The sequence below is a fragment of the Mixophyes fleayi genome, unplaced genomic scaffold, assembly GCF_038048845.1.
Source record: "Mixophyes fleayi isolate aMixFle1 unplaced genomic scaffold, aMixFle1.hap1 Scaffold_1624, whole genome shotgun sequence".
Lineage (NCBI taxonomy): Eukaryota > Metazoa > Chordata > Amphibia > Anura > Limnodynastidae > Mixophyes > Mixophyes fleayi.
The window spans coordinates 49,415-65,552 of record NW_027446002.1 but is presented as its reverse complement, the minus strand read 5'-3'; the positions used below and the strand labels follow the sequence as shown (position 1 = coordinate 65,552).

Here is a 16,138-nt window from a genome sequence, read left to right as displayed (position 1 = left end):
GGTGCGGATAAGGTCCTTATGGGCTCTATACCCCCGAAGATCTAGGGGGGGCTGTGTGGCCATCAGGTTCCGGTCCCCCTGAAAACCCCATCGTTGGCTCACCCTCCCGGGGGTGAGCTAGTTGTCGAGCCCTGGGTGAAGCCTCGGTGGATCCCAGGGCCAAAGGGACCCCCCCTAGCCTCGCAGCGAAGGGGGGTCTGAAGACCCTTGCCCCCTAAGGGTCCTTATGGATCCGGGGGTCGGGGACTAGGGCCTTTCCTTTATTGAGGAGGGCCAGTTCTGCATCCCTTGTGCACGTTTTTTAAGTTTTCACTTATTTTTTCGGACACTTGGGCACGAGAGCACTGATTGGAGTCTTTCAGACTACCTAGGCTTTCAATAAAAAAAAAAAAAAAATCTGTTCTTATCAGTTTAATATCTGATACGCCCCCTATCTGGGGGCCATATATTAAATGGATTTTTAGAACAGGGAGATGGAAGAAGAGCTTGCTCTGTCCACTCCACGCATTGACCTGGTATTGCAGTACTTCCAGGACCGGTGCACTTCTCTTATCCAGTTATCCAAAAATAGAATCATGTCTCTTTTCAGCAACAAAAATCCATAAGAACAGATTTTTGTCTCCTGTGTCTTATTTCGTGTCAATTTATTGTGTCTTTTTGTTGTTTTGTTTCTTATCTCTCTTAGCAAACAAGCATTTGCAGATAAGAAGACCCTTTTCTTTGTCCAAAAGGATTACTGCATTGATCCAATTATTTCTTTAATGGAGCAACTTGTGATTTGCTAATTCAATTGGATCTCCGAATGAATGAAACTATTAATCTGACGTAGTGTGTCTCCCTCTTGTGGACCCAGTGACGGAATAAAGGCAAGTGAGGATTATGACACACCTTTTAGAACCCTGCTGTTGCAGCATGCAGCTTCCTTGTCTATTTACTTGCCGGTGGCCCGAGAAACAATTGTGATGCACCTTGAAGTGCTGTTTCTGTGACATGCTGTGAATATTCCGAAAGAAGCTGGGCAGACAGTGTGATTAATTGCCTGGGGAGACGAGGACGGAACGGCAGGCCGACTAATCAGCGGGCGTCGTTGCACTTATGGTCAAGGGGAGGAGTTCATGCAAATTTTGCAGGCATCTCGTTTGAAAAGTCCTCGGCTCATGTGCGTGCCTTTGCAGACAGAGAGGTGTAAAGAGGGTCCCAGTGAAGGTGTCAGGCTTTTCAGGCTAGTCGGGCCTAGAATGTGCAGCAATGGAGTGTTGTGGGCCGCCGCTAAATAAAGTATACGGCGTGTGGCGTGGCTGTCTCCTACAGTTGTCAGGCCTAGCCTGAGAAGCGGGCGCTTTCCTGGGTCCCATTTCGGGTTATCGCTTCTCGGCCTTTTGGCTAAGATCAAGTGTAGTATCTGTTCTTATCAGTTTAATATCTGATACGCCCCCTATCTGGGGGCCATATATTAAATGGATTTTTAGAACAGGGAGATGGAAGAAGAGCTTGCTCTGTCCACTCCACGCATTGACCTGGTATTGCAGTACTTCCAGGACCGGTGCACTTCTCTTATCCAGTTATCCAAAAATAGAATCATGTCTCTTTTCAGCAACAAAAATCCATAAGAACAGATTTTTGTCTCCTGTGTCTTATTTCGTGTCAATTTATTGTGTCTTTTTGTTGTTTTGTTTCTTATCTCTCTTAGCAAACAAGCATTTGCAGATAAGAAGACCCTTTTCTTTGTCCAAAAGGATTACTGCATTGATCCAATTATTTCTTTAATGGAGCAACTTGTGATTTGCTAATTCAATTGGATCTCCGAATGAATGAAACTATTAATCTGACGTAGTGTGTCTCCCTCTTGTGGACCCAGTGACGGAATAAAGGCAAGTGAGGATTATGACACACCTTTTAGAACCCTGCTGTTGCAGCATGCAGCTTCCTTGTCTATTTACTTGCCGGTGGCCCGAGAAACAATTGTGATGCACCTTGAAGTGCTGTTTCTGTGACATGCTGTGAATATTCCGAAAGAAGCTGGGCAGACAGTGTGATTAATTGCCTGGGGAGACGAGGACGGAACGGCAGGCCGACTAATCAGCGGGCGTCGTTGCACTTATGGTCAAGGGGAGGAGTTCATGCAAATTTTGCAGGCATCTCGTTTGAAAAGTCCTCGGCTCATGTGCGTGCCTTTGCAGACAGAGAGGTGTAAAGAGGGTCCCAGTGAAGGTGTCAGGCTTTTCAGGCTAGTCGGGCCTAGAATGTGCAGCAATGGAGTGTTGTGGGCCGCCGCTAAATAAAGTATACGGCGTGTGGCGTGGCTGTCTCCTACAGTTGTCAGGCCTAGCCTGAGAAGCGGGCGCTTTCCTGGGTCCCATTTCGGGTTATCGCTTCTCGGCCTTTTGGCTAAGATCAAGTGTAGTATCTGTTCTTATCAGTTTAATATCTGATACGCCCCCTATCTGGGGGCCATATATTAAATGGATTTTTAGAACAGGGAGATGGAAGAAGAGCTTGCTCTGTCCACTCCACGCATTGACCTGGTATTGCAGTACTTCCAGGACCGGTGCACTTCTCTTATCCAGTTATCCAAAAATAGAATCATGTCTCTTTTCAGCAACAAAAATCCATAAGAACAGATTTTTGTCTCCTGTGTCTTATTTCGTGTCAATTTATTGTGTCTTTTTGTTGTTTTGTTTCTTATCTCTCTTAGCAAACAAGCATTTGCAGATAAGAAGACCCTTTTCTTTGTCCAAAAGGATTACTGCATTGATCCAATTATTTCTTTAATGGAGCAACTTGTGATTTGCTAATTCAATTGGATCTCCGAATGAATGAAACTATTAATCTGACGTAGTGTGTCTCCCTCTTGTGGACCCAGTGACGGAATAAAGGCAAGTGAGGATTATGACACACCTTTTAGAACCCTGCTGTTGCAGCATGCAGCTTCCTTGTCTATTTACTTGCCGGTGGCCCGAGAAACAATTGTGATGCACCTTGAAGTGCTGTTTCTGTGACATGCTGTGAATATTCCGAAAGAAGCTGGGCAGACAGTGTGATTAATTGCCTGGGGAGACGAGGACGGAACGGCAGGCCGACTAATCAGCGGGCGTCGTTGCACTTATGGTCAAGGGGAGGAGTTCATGCAAATTTTGCAGGCATCTCGTTTGAAAAGTCCTCGGCTCATGTGCGTGCCTTTGCAGACAGAGAGGTGTAAAGAGGGTCCCAGTGAAGGTGTCAGGCTTTTCAGGCTAGTCGGGCCTAGAATGTGCAGCAATGGAGTGTTGTGGGCCGCCGCTAAATAAAGTATACGGCGTGTGGCGTGGCTGTCTCCTACAGTTGTCAGGCCTAGCCTGAGAAGCGGGCGCTTTCCTGGGTCCCATTTCGGGTTATCGCTTCTCGGCCTTTTGGCTAAGATCAAGTGTAGTATCTGTTCTTATCAGTTTAATATCTGATACGCCCCCTATCTGGGGGCCATATATTAAATGGATTTTTAGAACAGGGAGATGGAAGAAGAGCTTGCTCTGTCCACTCCACGCATTGACCTGGTATTGCAGTACTTCCAGGACCGGTGCACTTCTCTTATCCAGTTATCCAAAAATAGAATCATGTCTCTTTTCAGCAACAAAAATCCATAAGAACAGATTTTTGTCTCCTGTGTCTTATTTCGTGTCAATTTATTGTGTCTTTTTGTTGTTTTGTTTCTTATCTCTCTTAGCAAACAAGCATTTGCAGATAAGAAGACCCTTTTCTTTGTCCAAAAGGATTACTGCATTGATCCAATTATTTCTTTAATGGAGCAACTTGTGATTTGCTAATTCAATTGGATCTCCGAATGAATGAAACTATTAATCTGACGTAGTGTGTCTCCCTCTTGTGGACCCAGTGACGGAATAAAGGCAAGTGAGGATTATGACACACCTTTTAGAACCCTGCTGTTGCAGCATGCAGCTTCCTTGTCTATTTACTTGCCGGTGGCCCGAGAAACAATTGTGATGCACCTTGAAGTGCTGTTTCTGTGACATGCTGTGAATATTCCGAAAGAAGCTGGGCAGACAGTGTGATTAATTGCCTGGGGAGACGAGGACGGAACGGCAGGCCGACTAATCAGCGGGCGTCGTTGCACTTATGGTCAAGGGGAGGAGTTCATGCAAATTTTGCAGGCATCTCGTTTGAAAAGTCCTCGGCTCATGTGCGTGCCTTTGCAGACAGAGAGGTGTAAAGAGGGTCCCAGTGAAGGTGTCAGGCTTTTCAGGCTAGTCGGGCCTAGAATGTGCAGCAATGGAGTGTTGTGGGCCGCCGCTAAATAAAGTATACGGCGTGTGGCGTGGCTGTCTCCTACAGTTGTCAGGCCTAGCCTGAGAAGCGGGCGCTTTCCTGGGTCCCATTTCGGGTTATCGCTTCTCGGCCTTTTGGCTAAGATCAAGTGTAGTATCTGTTCTTATCAGTTTAATATCTGATACGCCCCCTATCTGGGGGCCATATATTAAATGGATTTTTAGAACAGGGAGATGGAAGAAGAGCTTGCTCTGTCCACTCCACGCATTGACCTGGTATTGCAGTACTTCCAGGACCGGTGCACTTCTCTTATCCAGTTATCCAAAAATAGAATCATGTCTCTTTTCAGCAACAAAAATCCATAAGAACAGATTTTTGTCTCCTGTGTCTTATTTCGTGTCAATTTATTGTGTCTTTTTGTTGTTTTGTTTCTTATCTCTCTTAGCAAACAAGCATTTGCAGATAAGAAGACCCTTTTCTTTGTCCAAAAGGATTACTGCATTGATCCAATTATTTCTTTAATGGAGCAACTTGTGATTTGCTAATTCAATTGGATCTCCGAATGAATGAAACTATTAATCTGACGTAGTGTGTCTCCCTCTTGTGGACCCAGTGACGGAATAAAGGCAAGTGAGGATTATGACACACCTTTTAGAACCCTGCTGTTGCAGCATGCAGCTTCCTTGTCTATTTACTTGCCGGTGGCCCGAGAAACAATTGTGATGCACCTTGAAGTGCTGTTTCTGTGACATGCTGTGAATATTCCGAAAGAAGCTGGGCAGACAGTGTGATTAATTGCCTGGGGAGACGAGGACGGAACGGCAGGCCGACTAATCAGCGGGCGTCGTTGCACTTATGGTCAAGGGGAGGAGTTCATGCAAATTTTGCAGGCATCTCGTTTGAAAAGTCCTCGGCTCATGTGCGTGCCTTTGCAGACAGAGAGGTGTAAAGAGGGTCCCAGTGAAGGTGTCAGGCTTTTCAGGCTAGTCGGGCCTAGAATGTGCAGCAATGGAGTGTTGTGGGCCGCCGCTAAATAAAGTATACGGCGTGTGGCGTGGCTGTCTCCTACAGTTGTCAGGCCTAGCCTGAGAAGCGGGCGCTTTCCTGGGTCCCATTTCGGGTTATCGCTTCTCGGCCTTTTGGCTAAGATCAAGTGTAGTATCTGTTCTTATCAGTTTAATATCTGATACGCCCCCTATCTGGGGGCCATATATTAAATGGATTTTTAGAACAGGGAGATGGAAGAAGAGCTTGCTCTGTCCACTCCACGCATTGACCTGGTATTGCAGTACTTCCAGGACCGGTGCACTTCTCTTATCCAGTTATCCAAAAATAGAATCATGTCTCTTTTCAGCAACAAAAATCCATAAGAACAGATTTTTGTCTCCTGTGTCTTATTTCGTGTCAATTTATTGTGTCTTTTTGTTGTTTTGTTTCTTATCTCTCTTAGCAAACAAGCATTTGCAGATAAGAAGACCCTTTTCTTTGTCCAAAAGGATTACTGCATTGATCCAATTATTTCTTTAATGGAGCAACTTGTGATTTGCTAATTCAATTGGATCTCCGAATGAATGAAACTATTAATCTGACGTAGTGTGTCTCCCTCTTGTGGACCCAGTGACGGAATAAAGGCAAGTGAGGATTATGACACACCTTTTAGAACCCTGCTGTTGCAGCATGCAGCTTCCTTGTCTATTTACTTGCCGGTGGCCCGAGAAACAATTGTGATGCACCTTGAAGTGCTGTTTCTGTGACATGCTGTGAATATTCCGAAAGAAGCTGGGCAGACAGTGTGATTAATTGCCTGGGGAGACGAGGACGGAACGGCAGGCCGACTAATCAGCGGGCGTCGTTGCACTTATGGTCAAGGGGAGGAGTTCATGCAAATTTTGCAGGCATCTCGTTTGAAAAGTCCTCGGCTCATGTGCGTGCCTTTGCAGACAGAGAGGTGTAAAGAGGGTCCCAGTGAAGGTGTCAGGCTTTTCAGGCTAGTCGGGCCTAGAATGTGCAGCAATGGAGTGTTGTGGGCCGCCGCTAAATAAAGTATACGGCGTGTGGCGTGGCTGTCTCCTACAGTTGTCAGGCCTAGCCTGAGAAGCGGGCGCTTTCCTGGGTCCCATTTCGGGTTATCGCTTCTCGGCCTTTTGGCTAAGATCAAGTGTAGTATCTGTTCTTATCAGTTTAATATCTGATACGCCCCCTATCTGGGGGCCATATATTAAATGGATTTTTAGAACAGGGAGATGGAAGAAGAGCTTGCTCTGTCCACTCCACGCATTGACCTGGTATTGCAGTACTTCCAGGACCGGTGCACTTCTCTTATCCAGTTATCCAAAAATAGAATCATGTCTCTTTTCAGCAACAAAAATCCATAAGAACAGATTTTTGTCTCCTGTGTCTTATTTCGTGTCAATTTATTGTGTCTTTTTGTTGTTTTGTTTCTTATCTCTCTTAGCAAACAAGCATTTGCAGATAAGAAGACCCTTTTCTTTGTCCAAAAGGATTACTGCATTGATCCAATTATTTCTTTAATGGAGCAACTTGTGATTTGCTAATTCAATTGGATCTCCGAATGAATGAAACTATTAATCTGACGTAGTGTGTCTCCCTCTTGTGGACCCAGTGACGGAATAAAGGCAAGTGAGGATTATGACACACCTTTTAGAACCCTGCTGTTGCAGCATGCAGCTTCCTTGTCTATTTACTTGCCGGTGGCCCGAGAAACAATTGTGATGCACCTTGAAGTGCTGTTTCTGTGACATGCTGTGAATATTCCGAAAGAAGCTGGGCAGACAGTGTGATTAATTGCCTGGGGAGACGAGGACGGAACGGCAGGCCGACTAATCAGCGGGCGTCGTTGCACTTATGGTCAAGGGGAGGAGTTCATGCAAATTTTGCAGGCATCTCGTTTGAAAAGTCCTCGGCTCATGTGCGTGCCTTTGCAGACAGAGAGGTGTAAAGAGGGTCCCAGTGAAGGTGTCAGGCTTTTCAGGCTAGTCGGGCCTAGAATGTGCAGCAATGGAGTGTTGTGGGCCGCCGCTAAATAAAGTATACGGCGTGTGGCGTGGCTGTCTCCTACAGTTGTCAGGCCTAGCCTGAGAAGCGGGCGCTTTCCTGGGTCCCATTTCGGGTTATCGCTTCTCGGCCTTTTGGCTAAGATCAAGTGTAGTATCTGTTCTTATCAGTTTAATATCTGATACGCCCCCTATCTGGGGGCCATATATTAAATGGATTTTTAGAACAGGGAGATGGAAGAAGAGCTTGCTCTGTCCACTCCACGCATTGACCTGGTATTGCAGTACTTCCAGGACCGGTGCACTTCTCTTATCCAGTTATCCAAAAATAGAATCATGTCTCTTTTCAGCAACAAAAATCCATAAGAACAGATTTTTGTCTCCTGTGTCTTATTTCGTGTCAATTTATTGTGTCTTTTTGTTGTTTTGTTTCTTATCTCTCTTAGCAAACAAGCATTTGCAGATAAGAAGACCCTTTTCTTTGTCCAAAAGGATTACTGCATTGATCCAATTATTTCTTTAATGGAGCAACTTGTGATTTGCTAATTCAATTGGATCTCCGAATGAATGAAACTATTAATCTGACGTAGTGTGTCTCCCTCTTGTGGACCCAGTGACGGAATAAAGGCAAGTGAGGATTATGACACACCTTTTAGAACCCTGCTGTTGCAGCATGCAGCTTCCTTGTCTATTTACTTGCCGGTGGCCCGAGAAACAATTGTGATGCACCTTGAAGTGCTGTTTCTGTGACATGCTGTGAATATTCCGAAAGAAGCTGGGCAGACAGTGTGATTAATTGCCTGGGGAGACGAGGACGGAACGGCAGGCCGACTAATCAGCGGGCGTCGTTGCACTTATGGTCAAGGGGAGGAGTTCATGCAAATTTTGCAGGCATCTCGTTTGAAAAGTCCTCGGCTCATGTGCGTGCCTTTGCAGACAGAGAGGTGTAAAGAGGGTCCCAGTGAAGGTGTCAGGCTTTTCAGGCTAGTCGGGCCTAGAATGTGCAGCAATGGAGTGTTGTGGGCCGCCGCTAAATAAAGTATACGGCGTGTGGCGTGGCTGTCTCCTACAGTTGTCAGGCCTAGCCTGAGAAGCGGGCGCTTTCCTGGGTCCCATTTCGGGTTATCGCTTCTCGGCCTTTTGGCTAAGATCAAGTGTAGTATCTGTTCTTATCAGTTTAATATCTGATACGCCCCCTATCTGGGGGCCATATATTAAATGGATTTTTAGAACAGGGAGATGGAAGAAGAGCTTGCTCTGTCCACTCCACGCATTGACCTGGTATTGCAGTACTTCCAGGACCGGTGCACTTCTCTTATCCAGTTATCCAAAAATAGAATCATGTCTCTTTTCAGCAACAAAAATCCATAAGAACAGATTTTTGTCTCCTGTGTCTTATTTCGTGTCAATTTATTGTGTCTTTTTGTTGTTTTGTTTCTTATCTCTCTTAGCAAACAAGCATTTGCAGATAAGAAGACCCTTTTCTTTGTCCAAAAGGATTACTGCATTGATCCAATTATTTCTTTAATGGAGCAACTTGTGATTTGCTAATTCAATTGGATCTCCGAATGAATGAAACTATTAATCTGACGTAGTGTGTCTCCCTCTTGTGGACCCAGTGACGGAATAAAGGCAAGTGAGGATTATGACACACCTTTTAGAACCCTGCTGTTGCAGCATGCAGCTTCCTTGTCTATTTACTTGCCGGTGGCCCGAGAAACAATTGTGATGCACCTTGAAGTGCTGTTTCTGTGACATGCTGTGAATATTCCGAAAGAAGCTGGGCAGACAGTGTGATTAATTGCCTGGGGAGACGAGGACGGAACGGCAGGCCGACTAATCAGCGGGCGTCGTTGCACTTATGGTCAAGGGGAGGAGTTCATGCAAATTTTGCAGGCATCTCGTTTGAAAAGTCCTCGGCTCATGTGCGTGCCTTTGCAGACAGAGAGGTGTAAAGAGGGTCCCAGTGAAGGTGTCAGGCTTTTCAGGCTAGTCGGGCCTAGAATGTGCAGCAATGGAGTGTTGTGGGCCGCCGCTAAATAAAGTATACGGCGTGTGGCGTGGCTGTCTCCTACAGTTGTCAGGCCTAGCCTGAGAAGCGGGCGCTTTCCTGGGTCCCATTTCGGGTTATCGCTTCTCGGCCTTTTGGCTAAGATCAAGTGTAGTATCTGTTCTTATCAGTTTAATATCTGATACGCCCCCTATCTGGGGGCCATATATTAAATGGATTTTTAGAACAGGGAGATGGAAGAAGAGCTTGCTCTGTCCACTCCACGCATTGACCTGGTATTGCAGTACTTCCAGGACCGGTGCACTTCTCTTATCCAGTTATCCAAAAATAGAATCATGTCTCTTTTCAGCAACAAAAATCCATAAGAACAGATTTTTGTCTCCTGTGTCTTATTTCGTGTCAATTTATTGTGTCTTTTTGTTGTTTTGTTTCTTATCTCTCTTAGCAAACAAGCATTTGCAGATAAGAAGACCCTTTTCTTTGTCCAAAAGGATTACTGCATTGATCCAATTATTTCTTTAATGGAGCAACTTGTGATTTGCTAATTCAATTGGATCTCCGAATGAATGAAACTATTAATCTGACGTAGTGTGTCTCCCTCTTGTGGACCCAGTGACGGAATAAAGGCAAGTGAGGATTATGACACACCTTTTAGAACCCTGCTGTTGCAGCATGCAGCTTCCTTGTCTATTTACTTGCCGGTGGCCCGAGAAACAATTGTGATGCACCTTGAAGTGCTGTTTCTGTGACATGCTGTGAATATTCCGAAAGAAGCTGGGCAGACAGTGTGATTAATTGCCTGGGGAGACGAGGACGGAACGGCAGGCCGACTAATCAGCGGGCGTCGTTGCACTTATGGTCAAGGGGAGGAGTTCATGCAAATTTTGCAGGCATCTCGTTTGAAAAGTCCTCGGCTCATGTGCGTGCCTTTGCAGACAGAGAGGTGTAAAGAGGGTCCCAGTGAAGGTGTCAGGCTTTTCAGGCTAGTCGGGCCTAGAATGTGCAGCAATGGAGTGTTGTGGGCCGCCGCTAAATAAAGTATACGGCGTGTGGCGTGGCTGTCTCCTACAGTTGTCAGGCCTAGCCTGAGAAGCGGGCGCTTTCCTGGGTCCCATTTCGGGTTATCGCTTCTCGGCCTTCTGGCCAAGATCACGTGTAGGGTTTATTGCCCAGCGTGGTCTGGTCAGGGGGTTTTTCTGGAGGTCCTTCCGTGGGGCCTCCCGGCGGCGGGGAGTGATCGTCTGGGAGCCTTGGTATCTTGGATTGTGCGACTGGCAGTATGGCTGCTTTAAAGAACACCATTCGTTTTGCTGTGGATGAAGAAAGAAAAGAGTCCTGTAATTTGGATTACATTTGCAAGGAAGTCCTGGAAAAGTTCTGCAGAGTTCAGTTAAGTAGCGATATTTTATGCCTGCAAGATTTTCCAAGACAAGGGCTTTACGATGTTACTTTTTTCACTTGGAATGACTGTATAAGAGTTTTTGAGATCTTGAGAAAACACAAGGATAGCCCTATATTGGGCGGGATTGTGGTGTCTAGTCTATTCTCAGGGCAAGAAATACCAATCACTGTGCATTCCTACAACCCTTACCTGGGGATAGAGTATATACAGGCCTTCCTGAGGAGGTACTGCGAGTACGTCAAAGCTGGTGAACGGTTGAAGAATAAATATCTTATCCCTAATGGGAAAATAAAATTCTGGGCGAAGTTGAAGATTGACAGCAATGATATTGGAGGAACAATGCACCCCCCTTCAAACTTTTCGATTGGTGGGAGTAGATGCTTCCTTTTTTACCCAAATCAACCCCAGTATTGTAGAAAATGTTTTCAGTTTGGACACTTGATGCAGGATTGTACAAAAGGAAAATTTTGTAAAAATTGTGGCAGGGAGGGGCATGAAGCCAACAGGTGCCCTGATGAAAGAAAATGTGACCTGTGTGGGGCAGCTAACCATACCTTTAGGACCTGCCCACTTTTTGTGCAGCAAAGGAGAGAGGAAGGGGCGAGACTGTTGACAATACAGAGTGAGAAAGAGGAGGTCCACCGGACTGTTTATGGGGAGGAGGTGGCGAGGGGTGTAGCGCCTGCTGTGTCACCCGTGGCGCGGCGGGATGATGGATCCCCTAGTGTATCCGGTGAAGTCACGTCACTGGCAGCTGAAACTGCTGGTGAGAGAACAGAAAGGTTGTTACAAGTAATGGCTGCTGAGGAGAACACTGTAACAGGCTCAGCAAATATTGAAGAATTTGTATCACCAATGGAGGGTGAGGCTGTCCGGGTTGAGGACACTGACCCTAATGATGAGAGTGAGATGGTGGATGTTTCTGCACCAGTTAAACCTATCCCTGTGCGCAAGGCCATACAGGACGGCAGAAGCAAGAAGAAGCCTCGGTACGATGAAAGTACATCCATGCCAACTGATCCTTTGAAGAGTCTGGAAGCCATTGATAAGGATCTTTTTGGAGTTGCTCATAGTCCGGGGGAAATAACTCCCTTGATTCAGAGTCCCGGAAGTCCAATGGACATGTCTCCACGGAGTGTCGAGACCAGTTCGTTGTTTGGCACGCCTGTGCTAAACATTGCAAGGCTGGGTGGTCAGGAGGATTATTCTGACAACGGGTGACTGTGTCGATTTTAGTTAATGGTCATGTTTTGCTTTGTAATAATATGAATATTGTTGACGCTATGTAGGTTTTGTTCTTGTTTTTCATAATTTTATAAAATAATGGCAGGTATAGATAATATCAGCCTGAAAATAGTGTCAGTAAATGTAAGGTTAATCACCAATAGGCAGCGACGGGCTGTTATACTGCAGGATCTAAAAGGGTTTAATGCAGATGTCTATTGTCTCCAAGAGTGTGGGTTGAAAAGGGAGTTGCCACAGGGTGAGTGGCAGGGTGGGGTGTGTGTGTGGTCGGGTTCACAGGTGAATAAAAATGATGGTGTTGGGATTATAGTAAATAATAAGGGTGTGGTACTAGATAGGTATATTGTTATTGAAGAGGGGAGGTGTATTGTTGTTTTTCTTTGTTATAGGGGGTGGAAAGTGCGTGTGATGTGTGTGTATGCGAGTGCGTGTAAGGTTGAGCGAAAGGAACTTTTTGAAAAGATAAAGTTATTTCTCCCGGGGAGAATCCCCATTATTTTGGTTGGTGATATGAACTGTATTATTGAAAAGGAGGGGAGAGTGGGTGAACAAGCAGGAGGGGTAGATGTCACAGGGTTTTTGTTGAAGCAAATTATTTTGGATTTTTCTTTGACAGATGTGGCTGAGGTATGTTTGGGGAGACCACCACCGCCAACATATCATGCAGATAGGGGTGGTGTAAGTTCACGTTTAGATTATGTGTTTGTGTCAAAAGGGATTGAATGTGAGCGGATGGAACAGGTGAGAATGTATTTTACTGACCACGAGTGTTTGATATGTAATGTGAGTGGGAAGATTGCGAATATGTATGGAAGGGGTGTATGGAAGCTGAATGTGAGATTGTTGGATGATTTGGAAATAAGAAAAGAGTTTGAAAGGAAGTATGTGTGGTGGAAGCAGCGTAAGGGTGAGTTTGGCAATGTGCTTGAATGGTGGGATTGGGTGAAAGGGAGAATGAAAGTGTATTTCAAGGGTTGTGGATACAGGAAAGCGGAAGAGAGAAGAGAGCGGTATGAATGTTTCAATAAGAGAATGGATACTTTGTATAGATTGCGAGATATGGGAGTGGATGTGCAAGAACAGATTAAGAAAGAAAGATGTGCTATAAATAAAATTCTGAGTGAAAGGGGTAGAGAGATTGTTTTTCGTGCGAAAGTGGAGTGTATGGAAAAAGATGAGAAGTGTACTCGATTCTTTTTCAAGAAAATATGTAGTGCAAGTAAGGATATGGATGGTGTGTATGATGGTGAGGGTGATGTAGTGATAGGGGATAGAATGGTTAATGAAGTGGAGCGCTTTTATTCTGAGTTGTATGAAAGGAGGGTATGTGATCAGGGTATGGCTGACGAGGTTCTGGATAGTCTGACTGAGGAGATTTGTGAATTAGATAAGAATGACTTAATGGATGATATTTTGGAGTGTGAGGTGAAAGTGGCTGTGAATGAAGCGCATGAGAATAAAACACCAGGTGCGGATGGGTTGCCTGTGGAAGTGTATAAGACTTTTTGGGAATGTATGGGTGCGGATTTGACGGAAGTATGTGAGTTTATGTGGACGACTGGCAGAATAAGTGAGACAATGTGTGAAGGTTTGGTTGTATTGATTTTTAAAAAAGGTGATAGAAGGACGTTGGGTAACTGGAGGCCTATCACGTTATTGAACGCTGACTATAAGTTGTATGCAAAGGTGTTGGCTGGCAGGATGAGGAGAGTGATTGGTACGATTGTAGGTGAAGACCAAGTGTGTGCGGTTCCTGGAAGGCGTATGAGTGACAACTTAATGTTAGTAAGAGATTTGATTGGTGATTGCATGGTAAGGAAACAGAATTGTGTGCTTGTAAGTCTGGATTTTGAAAAGGCGTTTGACAGGGTGTCGCATGAGTTTATGTTTCGTGTGCTGTTGAGAATGGGATTCCCAAGTGTGTTTGTAGCGAATGTAAGAAGTCTGTATGATAAAGCTTTATGTAGAGTGTTGGTGAATGGGTGGGTGAGTCAGAAAATTTTGGTTAAGTCTGGTGTGCGACAGGGTTGTCCTATGTCTCCTATGTTGTTTGTCTGTGTGATTGAGCCTTTGTTGCAGATGATCAGGAATGACAAGGTTATGAGAGGGCTGTTAGTGCCAGGGAGTGGTGGTAAATGTGTAAAAGTGTTGGGGTACATGGACGATGTGGTTGTGGTATGTCAGAATCAAGCGGCGCTGAATAGAGTCAGACTACATATTAGTTTTTTCTGTAGTGCGTCGGCTTTTAAAATAAATTGGGGTAAAAGTAAGTTTAGAGTGTTTGGTGATGTGGATGTGAGGTTGGATGAAGCTGAGCGTGTGGAAGGTGGAATTAAAGTGTTAGGTTTGGAATTTGATGAGCAGCTGAAAGGGGGTGCAAGTTGGGAAGAATGTGCCAGTAAGGTTAAGAGGAAACTTGATTTTTGGATGTTGCGTGAATTGACTATGACTGGGAAGGTTTTGGTTGTGAAAAGTGTGATTTTGCCGTTATTGTTATATGTAGGGTGTGTGTTTCCTCCCCCGTATGGGTGTTTAAGAAAGATTGTGAGGATGATGTTTTTATTTTTATGGGGGTGTAAGATGGAAAGACTGAAGCGTGAGGATGTAGTGAAAGTGAGAGCGAAAGGTGGATTGAATTTTCCGGATGTTGAGAGATTTTTGGGTGTAAATTATATAGCGAATGTTGTGAGGGTGTTGGATGGTAAGACTAAGACTGGGTGTATGACTAGATATATGGCTGGATGGATGCTGTGTGGGTTGCAATGGATGAAAAGATCTTTGAGTGTGCCGATGGCCTTTAGGTGCCCGGTGTGGTATGAATATGTTGAAAAGTTTGTTAGAAAGAATGATTTGTTGGGTGTGAGTATGAAAGATTTTGGTATAAAAAAGAAGGTTATGCGGATGTTTCGTGAGCGTGAGAGTATGTGTAATATAGAGTACTTGAGATCAAAAGAAGCGGCCGAGGTATGGAAGAAGATGGAAATGTGTGGTGTAACAAATAGACAGAAGGATGTGGTGTGGATGGGTTTGCAAGGTGTGTTGCCTGTGCGTGTGGTGCAAAAAATGCGTGATTTGGTTCGAACGGAGGACTGTCCTAGAGAAAGGTGTGGTGCAAGAGAGACTGTGTTGCATGTGTTTTGGGGTTGTGGGTTTGCACGGAAAGTATGGAATGGTTTGAGTGGGCTATGTAAGGAATTAGGTGGGGTGAATGTGATTTCATGGAAGATGGCTATGTTTGGGATTGGTGCATGTGGCAAAGTGAAAGAGAGATTGATGTGGTTGTTGATGGCTTGTGTAATGGAGGCATTGTGGGATGCAAGAAATATGTGTGTATACAAAAGGGAAGAGTGGGAGGTAAATGATGTTATGAGGATTATATTAGGGAAATTCTATATGTGTTATCAATTCGATAAAAGGAAAGGCGGTGCTGGGTTTGATGCTGAAGGTGTGTGGAAGGTTAAAAAATGGTTGGATATGGTGAAATTTAGACAGGGTGTTGGATAAAAATAGTGGGTGGTATTTGGTTATGGGGATTGTGGGTGTGTTTATATGGTTGTATTTTTTGATGCACTGTAACAAGAGATATTAAAAAGTATAGTCTAAGCCATGATGATGTTTAAGCTTTGCATGGGATGACGCAACGATATTAAGATCTGTATCTTTGAGCAGATGGCAAAGAGTTTAAAACTGAGTGGTTTTGGAAAAAAAAAAAAAAAAAAAAAAAAAAAATCTGTTCTTATCAGTTTAATATCTGATACGCCCCCTATCTGGGGGCCATATATTAAATGGATTTTTAGAACAGGGAGATGGAAGAAGAGCTTGCTCTGTCCACTCCACGCATTGACCTGGTATTGCAGTACTTCCAGGACCGGTGCACTTCTCTTATCCAGTTATCCAAAAATAGAATCATGTCTCTTTTCAGCAACAAAAATCCATAAGAACAGATTTTTGTCTCCTGTGTCTTATTTCGTGTCAATTTATTGTGTCTTTTTGTTGTTTTGTTTCTTATCTCTCTTAGCAAACAAGCATTTGCAGATAAGAAGACCCTTTTCTTTGTCCAAAAGGATTACTGCATTGATCCAATTATTTCTTTAATGGAGCAACTTGTGATTTGCTAATTCAATTGGATCTCCGAATGAATGAAACTATTAATCTGACGTAGTGTGTCTCCCTCTTGTGGACCCAGTGACGGAATAAAGGCAAGTG

The 16,138-nt window shown here is 44.6% G+C and overlaps 11 non-coding genes across 11 annotated transcripts; all 11 read left to right on the top strand.

Moving 5' to 3' along the window:
- The first annotated feature begins 367 nt into the window (after window positions 1-367).
- On the top strand, window positions 368-549 carry LOC142115293 (U2 spliceosomal RNA). The gene has a single exon (XR_012682146.1). It is a non-coding gene; the product is annotated as a U2 spliceosomal RNA (small nuclear RNA).
- An 814-nt stretch (window positions 550-1,363) lies between these two features.
- Window positions 1,364-1,554, top strand: LOC142115345 (U2 spliceosomal RNA). The gene has a single exon (XR_012682186.1). It is a non-coding gene; the product is annotated as a U2 spliceosomal RNA (small nuclear RNA).
- An 814-nt stretch (window positions 1,555-2,368) lies between these two features.
- LOC142115344 (U2 spliceosomal RNA) lies at window positions 2,369-2,559 on the top strand. Its single transcript, XR_012682185.1, has one exon. It is a non-coding gene; the product is annotated as a U2 spliceosomal RNA (small nuclear RNA).
- Window positions 2,560-3,373: 814 nt separating this feature from the next.
- Window positions 3,374-3,564, top strand: LOC142115343 (U2 spliceosomal RNA). The gene has a single exon (XR_012682184.1). It is a non-coding gene; the product is annotated as a U2 spliceosomal RNA (small nuclear RNA).
- An 814-nt stretch (window positions 3,565-4,378) lies between these two features.
- On the top strand, window positions 4,379-4,569 carry LOC142115342 (U2 spliceosomal RNA). The gene has a single exon (XR_012682183.1). It is a non-coding gene; the product is annotated as a U2 spliceosomal RNA (small nuclear RNA).
- Window positions 4,570-5,383: 814 nt separating this feature from the next.
- Window positions 5,384-5,574, top strand: LOC142115341 (U2 spliceosomal RNA). Its single transcript, XR_012682182.1, has one exon. It is a non-coding gene; the product is annotated as a U2 spliceosomal RNA (small nuclear RNA).
- An 814-nt stretch (window positions 5,575-6,388) lies between these two features.
- Window positions 6,389-6,579, top strand: LOC142115340 (U2 spliceosomal RNA). The gene has a single exon (XR_012682181.1). It is a non-coding gene; the product is annotated as a U2 spliceosomal RNA (small nuclear RNA).
- An 814-nt stretch (window positions 6,580-7,393) lies between these two features.
- On the top strand, window positions 7,394-7,584 carry LOC142115339 (U2 spliceosomal RNA). The gene has a single exon (XR_012682180.1). It is a non-coding gene; the product is annotated as a U2 spliceosomal RNA (small nuclear RNA).
- An 814-nt stretch (window positions 7,585-8,398) lies between these two features.
- LOC142115338 (U2 spliceosomal RNA) lies at window positions 8,399-8,589 on the top strand. Its single transcript, XR_012682179.1, has one exon. It is a non-coding gene; the product is annotated as a U2 spliceosomal RNA (small nuclear RNA).
- Window positions 8,590-9,403: 814 nt separating this feature from the next.
- On the top strand, window positions 9,404-9,594 carry LOC142115337 (U2 spliceosomal RNA). Its single transcript, XR_012682178.1, has one exon. It is a non-coding gene; the product is annotated as a U2 spliceosomal RNA (small nuclear RNA).
- A 6,028-nt stretch (window positions 9,595-15,622) lies between these two features.
- On the top strand, window positions 15,623-15,814 carry LOC142115299 (U2 spliceosomal RNA). The gene has a single exon (XR_012682148.1). It is a non-coding gene; the product is annotated as a U2 spliceosomal RNA (small nuclear RNA).
- The last annotated feature ends 324 nt before the right edge of the window (window positions 15,815-16,138 follow it).